We start from the raw sequence: 6760 nt of genomic DNA, 5'->3' as shown, positions 1-6760 counted from the left end.
ATTTTGAAAACCCGCTTTTCTACCTTCTTTCTTCTTTCATCTCCGGCTCTTTGCAATCGATTCTCCCCTCTCCCTCCTTCTCCATCTTCTCCGATCCGCTTCACCATCTTCAGTAAGTCAACCATGGAGGCCTAGATATACATCGATTTGGGTCCAAACCCTCCCAAAACCCTCTCCTCGACTCAAACTGAAGAGATGAAAAACCACCACCACCTGTGTCTGCAACAACCAGAAAAAACTACTCCGTCTATAGGCAAGTAGGTATGTATGCTTTCGGTCTCTCATTGATTTCAACTTCTTCATCAGTCTTCTCCCTTATAAACCCTAGTGTAACAGTGTCGGTGAATGAGAAGAAATTCATCGAGTCTACATTACGATCTGACCTTAGAGTGGACGGTAGGCGTCCTTTCGATTATAGAAAACTATCTATCATCTTCAAAAGGTAAGAAATCCCATACTCATCACTTGATTTCGTATTCCCTTGGCTAAAAATAAACAGTTTGTTGACGAACGATGAGCTTTTCATGTTGTAGAGAAGATGGTTCATCAGAGATCTAGCTTGGACAGACTCGAGTTATGGGATTTGTCACAAGACAACTAGTACAACCTTATCGAGACAGACCTAATGAAGGGACACTTGCAATCTACACTGAGTTCTCACCTATGGCGGATCCTTCGTTCGATTCAGGTCGTCCTGGAGAATCTGCTACTGAGTTGTGGCGTATTGTAGATCGTGGTTTAAGGTATGATAGTTTATTTACTTGCTTAAGCTTCTATTTTTCAAACTTCTGGTCTTCTGGACTTCATCTTATTTTTTTTCAAAGCTATGATTTACATGATTACATCCATATATGGTCATCATAAAGACATGGAACACCCATATATAGCAGATTAAATCTTGTCCCTATTAAGCTATTATCTAATTGTTGCTGGAGGTTATGATGACAAATTGTTGCTTAAGAGGTACATCCCATTAAGATATGTCTGGAGGTTATGATGAAAAATTGTTGAAGTTGGGTTCAAATGTAAAGCGTTCACATAACTTAAGAGGTACACCCCTTATCATTTTAATTTGTGTTTGATTGAGGTACACCCCTTATCATTTTTTATATTCCCGAACACATCTCTAGGTTATCTGCATTATCCCCTCCTGCTATATATATGGGCAATATGCATGGCATAGACCGTTTAAGTTTAGCAGCAGAAATACCATTAATGCCCTTGCCTCTCTTCTCCTCTCCTTCAACCACAAGACTCGATTCAAGAAGGCCACAATCCTCTTCTGATCAAAATGGTGGTCCAGTGGCAGTGAATGAGTCGATAGCAAACAAAGGAGTAGGAGTAGGACATCCTGTCCCTATGCTTGGTCGAATACAGTCTCAACTGTCTGCATCACTTACTGCCACAACTGTTGCTGAGTTGCCTTGCACTGTAAAGCTAAGAATTTGGTATCAAGATTCAAACAATCCATGTGCCTCTCTCAATCCTGAATGATGTTGCTTAACAATACCCCATGTTGTCCTTTGCAGGTATCCTTTTTATTTATTTATTTTTAAATTAAAAAAGAAAAATAAGGAGCTTGGTCGGGGTTGATGTTTGTATTATTGTATGTTGTTGCAGTGAAATGGGTGCTCATTTTTCACCATGTGGGAGATATCATGTCAAGAGCCACTTGCAGAAATATAGGCTGTCAAAGTACCTCCCTGATTCCTCTTATGAAGGTATTCTGTATTTTAATCTTTATTATGTAATTCAAAATACTGAAATCTAAATTTGAAGATATATATATATATATATATATATATATATATATATATATATATATATATAAGTAGGGTGCCATTTGTTTATTGCATTTAGCCCAAAAAAAGAAATGTTGTGACTGATGATTGATTATTTTGGTGAAATTGGTAATGCAAGGAAACGTGTTTGACCAGAAAGAATCGAGTGACATATTTTCCAGCTTGGATGGATCATCGTAAGTCTTGTTTGTTTTGTATTGTCTGATGGAACGGAATTATTGACAATTCTTGAAGGATTGTTGATATACATTTCTTATAACCCATTTTTTTATAATGATAAAATTATATATATTTACATGATTTAATAAAATTAGAAATTTATTTTGTGAAATATGTTTGTGCATTGGAATGCAGATTACAGAAGCACTGAAGCTGCAAATGGAGGTGCAAAAGCGACTGCATGATGAAAGTAGCTTACATATATGATGAAAGTGTATAGGTCCAAAGACAGCTTCAATTACGAATAGAAGCCCAAGGGAAGTACCTAAAGAAGATCATTAAAGAGCAACAGAAGCTGAGTGAAGTCCTATCAGACGACAACTGTCAGGAATCCAAAAACCAAACTGACCCTATCACTCCACCTCCTCCATCCATCATCAAAAACTCTGCCCCAGCCCCAGCCCCTGCCACGATGAACATGAGCCCTTAAATCCAAACTCTTACCATGGTTCACCTGTTATGAAGAAGCAACGAGTGAGCCTCATCCAAGGGGTTGGCTTAACTCACCAAGTACTCGACTCCAGCTTAAGGCAACATCCGATTGTGTATGGAATGTTGGTTAACAATCAAGATTAAAAATTAGGCTGAGCCAATTGAAATTGGAATTTGTCCCAGGGAGATTGTTTTCTACTTTGTGCAGTTTCTTTATAGAAATATATATATATATATATATATATATATATATATATATATATATATATATATATATATATATATAATTTATATTTCATTAGGTGGAAAGGGTTTGGGTGTGGTAATACTCTTAAAACTTGTAATTCATGTTATGATGCCAAGACATATTGGAAGACAAAGCACAGAACTCCATCAAATGTGTGAAGTAAGATTCTTATCTTAATTCATAAAACAATAGTCTTTTTATTTATGTTCTTTTCTTTCTTCTATGCTCTCATTGGCCAAAATCTGTGAGATACTAATTCTTTTATTTATTTATTTGTAAATCCCATCTCACCTTTTAGTTTTTGTGTTTTTGTTGTTGTTGGCAGCTTCAAAAATAGTCTACACCAGAAGACATTGATGATTTGGATGATATTGATGCAGTTATAAGCTACATGCCACAAGATTTCAGAGAAACATTAATCAGACAACAATGAGAAAGGTGTGAAAGAAATAAGCAATCAGAAGTTGATGCTTTGGTAAATTCAGGTGGTACCATACGTGACAGATATGCCCTTCTTTGGAATCAACAAATGGAAAGGTAATAAAATAATAAATAATTATATTCCTTTTTTCATAATCCATGTTTTTTATGCCTTGATTGGTTCTGCAACAAGTGTCTACAAGAATCTTGTGAAATATCTAGTGGGAGTGCGACAGGTGTATCAATATTTATATGTTTTTTTCATATATATTTCCTAGATATTTGGAATCATGTCTTATTTTTCTTGGATGCTACAAAATGTAAGCACCAATCTCTTTCTCTTCCTGAATAAAACATCTTGTTAAAGATGGTCGTGCAGAATTAAAAGTCAATGATAAAGGAGATCATTTAGTCTGTAAGTTTTCAACAAATAATGTTTCTTCAAAAACATTCTTCTATCAATTCATAAATTACTTATTTATATTGTTTCTTATAGCACCAAGGATTGCTCCAGCTGCTTCTAAGGAGGTTTCCTACACTCATTTCCTCTTCAGATTTGATTTCAAAGATTGGAAGGTAACTCTATAAGAATATTAGTTAACCCTTTACCTATATCTGTATCTGTACCTATTATTTTATTAATGGTTGTGTGTTGGATTGACAGTTAATGTTGGATACGGTTGAGGCTGGAGAAGAACTGATGCCACATAGGATTTCAGTTGACACATCACCTAATTAGCAACTGCACATGAAGAAGTTGGGAATTCTACAGTGGGAATTGGGACAAGTACTAATTTATCCCCTTCTATAAGTGAGTTTACTTTCTTACCCTTTTACCGTTTTACCTATGAATTTACATTATTATTCTTTTTTTTTACAACTTATTTTATCTTCCTACCCTTTACGGTTATCCAGGCGCTGGATGCTTTTCCCAAATTGGTATGGCATTTTAGATCCCATCATCTTAATCTTAACTTGGTTGACTTTGTTTATCAGTTTGTAACTTGGCATTTTAGATCCCAAATTGGTATGACATTTTAGATCCCATCATCTTAATCTTAACTTGGTTGACTTTGTTTATCAGTTTGTAACTTTGGCATTTTAGATCCCAAATTGGTATGACATTTTGGATCCCCTTCAAAGGTGTCTCAAGGTAACATAACATATCTATTTATTGTTGGAGTCTTTATATTTTAAGTACATGCAATCAGAATATTGACACCTTTATATGTAGTTTCTATTTAAATAGTGATTTTAATGATCTTGTAGGACCTAGATGCATTCACTGCAGCTATTGTTGTGAGTATTGCCTTCTCTTTCATTCCTGCTTCGTTAGTTGTTTGCTAATATGAAGATAGGTCACTCTCCGGTTGTATTTTTCACATAATTGACAAGGAGTTGTTGTATCTATTCAGACTAGGCTTAGAGAAATGGTTGCAAGAGATGAGTTCAAAAGAAGAAGAAGAAACAAGGCTGTAACTATAGTTCAGGTACTATGGATGAATTATGTTTGTAAAGTATTTAAGAAAATGATTAGAAACAAGGGTGAATTTGTACAGATTAGTTAGCTACTTGCAGGTTGATCTTGAATAAGCAAAGGGGCAATGGATTGTATTTTTTCTATCTAATTCGTTTGTAAATTTTTGTTACAACTTCTATTGATTTGTTTTATCTTTCCATGGAACAATTATTTGTATGACATTAAATCTATGCAATGGATTCTATTTTTTGTATATGATATTTAATTTTCTATTATGAAACATTAAATACAAATTTAATTTGAAAATAAGTAATCTATAAATAATATTTTTTTAAACATTTAAAATTATGATACGCAAAAATGTGTGTCATCTTCATTTATGACATGACCTTTCTTGACAGGGGCTTTTTTGATACGCATTGCGTGTCATTAACACGCGCGTCGTAATTTTATGACACGCGAATGCGTGTCGTCTTCCTTTATGACAGGGCCTTCCTTGATACGCATTGCGTGTCGTAAACGCGCGTCGTAATTGCGCGTCGTAAATGTGCGTCGTAAATGCGCGTCGTTTCTCTTTATGACAGGGCCTTCCTTGACGCGCATTTGCGCGTCGTCTGAGCCTTTTATGACGCGCAATGAGTGTCGTAAAAGACTATTTTTCTAGTAGTGATATTGAGTTTGCAGTTAGTAACTCTTCATTAAATAGTATGTCTTTTGCTTCCACTATTCGACCACTGCAATGAATCAAGTAACTTTTTGTTGGGATTATCTCTCCTTTTTCTTTTCTGGTCCTTTTTTTCTTAGTGTTCCTCTTCAATAAAAAATTCTTTTCCTTTCCTTTTGTTTCCTCCTTCTTTTTTTGGTTGAACTTGTTCTTCATCTTTTTTTTGTTCTCTGTTTTTCTGGCTTTGGAGAGTTTACATCGTATTTGATATTTGGGGTTAGTCCAAGTGAAAAAGATGGTTTTTGAACGGATGGTGTGCAAGTTATTTCATCTTGTTTTTTTTGGAATTGTAGTTAAAGAATTTTTGTTTAAGTTTTCTTCAACAACTTTGTCAACCAAAGCATAAAATGTTGGTGACTCTAATGTTGGTGTGAAAGCTGATGATTTTGGAATAGACTGAGAATCAGTAAGTGATGGTGTTTTTTTGAGTTGTATTAACTCTGTCTTCTTATTCAATTTCTTCCTGTGTGGTTGTTGTTTGATATATAACCATTTCTTGATGTTGTTCTGCATCCACTGTTTTTTCATTTTTTTTCTTTTTCTTTTCTTTTATTTTCTCCTCCTGCTTCTTCTTGAATTTCTTGTTGTGTGTTTATTGTTTGGTACACAACCATTTCTTCAGATTCTTCTGCATTCACTGTGTTTTCAACTTCAGTGTGTTGTACTTGATTCTCTTTCAATGTATACAAAACTATTGCTTTTTGAAATGCAATATCGTTTGTTGGATTTTCATCTTTTGATTCTTCGATTTTCTTTTCAACTTGAACTTCATTTTCATTCACTTTTGATGTTTCACCAATATGCTTCTTGAATAAACTCTCATATTTCACAAACCATCTTTTAATTGTTATGTCTTCTGCATGTTTTTCTTTTTCCTTCACTAATGTCTCTTCCATTCTCTTTTTGTAAGCTAATGCCATTTTGTAATCTTTTTCTATCATTAAGCAAAATCCATGTATTGAATATTTTTTGTTAGTTTATTATAAATAAGATTTCAATAAAACAAACTAATAATTTGTTATATTTTGTTTTATGAAATTCACAACTGATTCACAATTTAGTTAAACATGTGGTATGTTTTATATTCACATATTAAAAATCTATTCATAGTTTAGTAATATTAATATCAACTATGAATTTATTTTTAATTCTTAAATTAACAACTTAATCATTATTTTGTGTATTCATATAGTAATAATAATTTCATATTACAATGATTAATTTTTCTATTTTATTATTTTTAAACTTTTTCTATAATCAATCAAAATACATGTGGTGTATATATTTTGTTATTTCATAATAAACAAGGTTACAATAAAAAAGGAATACTTTATTTTATGATATTCACAACTTAACAACTAATTCATAGTTTAATTAACCATGTGTTATGTTTTATATCTAAATGTTAAAATTCTATTCATAGTTTATTAATATTA

Source organism: Lactuca sativa, chromosome 2 (genome assembly GCF_002870075.4).
Source record: "Lactuca sativa cultivar Salinas chromosome 2, Lsat_Salinas_v11, whole genome shotgun sequence".
NCBI lineage: Eukaryota > Viridiplantae > Streptophyta > Magnoliopsida > Asterales > Asteraceae > Lactuca > Lactuca sativa.
Note: the sequence above shows the minus strand (reverse complement) of the source record.